The sequence below is a fragment of the Euprymna scolopes genome, chromosome 16 (assembly GCF_053919585.1).
Source record: "Euprymna scolopes isolate OS-2025 chromosome 16, ASM5391958v1, whole genome shotgun sequence".
Lineage (NCBI taxonomy): Eukaryota > Metazoa > Mollusca > Cephalopoda > Sepiida > Sepiolidae > Euprymna > Euprymna scolopes.
This window is the reverse complement of record NC_136497.1, coordinates 148,521-150,000: the sequence shown is the minus strand read 5'-3', so window position 1 is coordinate 150,000 and position 1,480 is coordinate 148,521.

Sequence of the window (1,480 nt, the reverse complement as noted above, 5' to 3'; positions counted from 1 at the left end):
AAAATGTTGTTCATAAAGTCAATTTTCGCAATTATATTACTGGATTCATGCTTAAAATTTATTTTTCATTAAAGGTTAACCGAAACAATTATTTATTAATGATGAAATAGCATTCAGATATGAAAGATAATGATTAGTCACCAATAAAAGTTATAAACCCGCATTTTTTTGTTTATCATTAATACTATCCACTGAATAAATTAATTATTATTACTACTACGATATCCAATTTCTTTAAAATTTTTTTAGAGATCTAGCACCTCAATTCATATTATTTTCAATTTTTACGCTGGTATTTACTCGTTCATACATACAAAAATATATTACATTTACAATTTTCATGAGGACTGTTATCATTAAAATCCTCTGAAATAATTTTTGCAATTACATTATTTTTGTGAATAAATTGAATAAACAATTCTTGATTCATACCAGTATCGCAATACAACAATATATTTAGTTCAAGAAATTATTTTTTCTGAGTTATACTGATATAATGAGCAGAAAATTTGCCGCTATTCCCAACGATAATTATCCGCAGGTCATAGTTACCAAGGTACTTAAAAAATGCAACAATAAAACAAGAAAGAAACAAGAAACCACCGTCTATAAGACAAAATAATTTATTAAAAAGAAAGAGGTGAAAAAGAAAATATAAAATATTCCCCCGTGTCTGTATCTGCTAAATTTGTCCCTTTCGCAAGGTCAAACAGGCCTAAAGTAAATATGAAAACATAGAGAAAGGGTGCAGAAACAGAAGAAAGAAAAGAGAGAGATAGACACAAAGAAAACACTAAAATACTTTTTACAGTGGTCGATCATTTTATCTTTTTACGTGTGTACGAAAATAAGTCAACAGAAGTTAATTCCCCTTAACTGGCTTTGGTATCTCTTTTTATTAGGGTAAATAAATCCAAGTAAGTTCTTTGTAGATGACGAAAATACTCACGGAAGTTCATTCGAATTTCTTTTGGTAATTCCGGTAGATTTTTCTCTTTGGCAGCTGAGTCTTCACTGCCTAGCTTGGCAGAATTTTTTTTTCTTGTTCACACCAAACGCAAGTCACCTTTTGTAATCCGGCTGTACTTAGCACTGCAGCAGCATTACAATCTCGTGTTAGACCGTTTAGCAATTTCTCCATCCCAGAAAAAATGTTCTGTCTTTATCTTATAATACTGGAATATTTCAGATTTTTATGTCTTTACTGACATGTTTATAGTCTAGTCACAATATCAAGATAAAACATAACCTCTTGGTTAGCTTCTCTAAACTTTCTGATTTTCAACTGTGTTAAAGTCCCGTTAAGACTAGTTCTAATTTTTACGTCTTTATTGACGAAGACAAAGTTCACACGTCCACACCAATGGACGCCGAATCCTCAACTGACAAAATAACGAAAATCTTCAAAAAACAAGCGGAATCTTCCCAAACTAATCAGCGAGTACAATTCAGTCAGCTGATACAACAATCATCATCATAA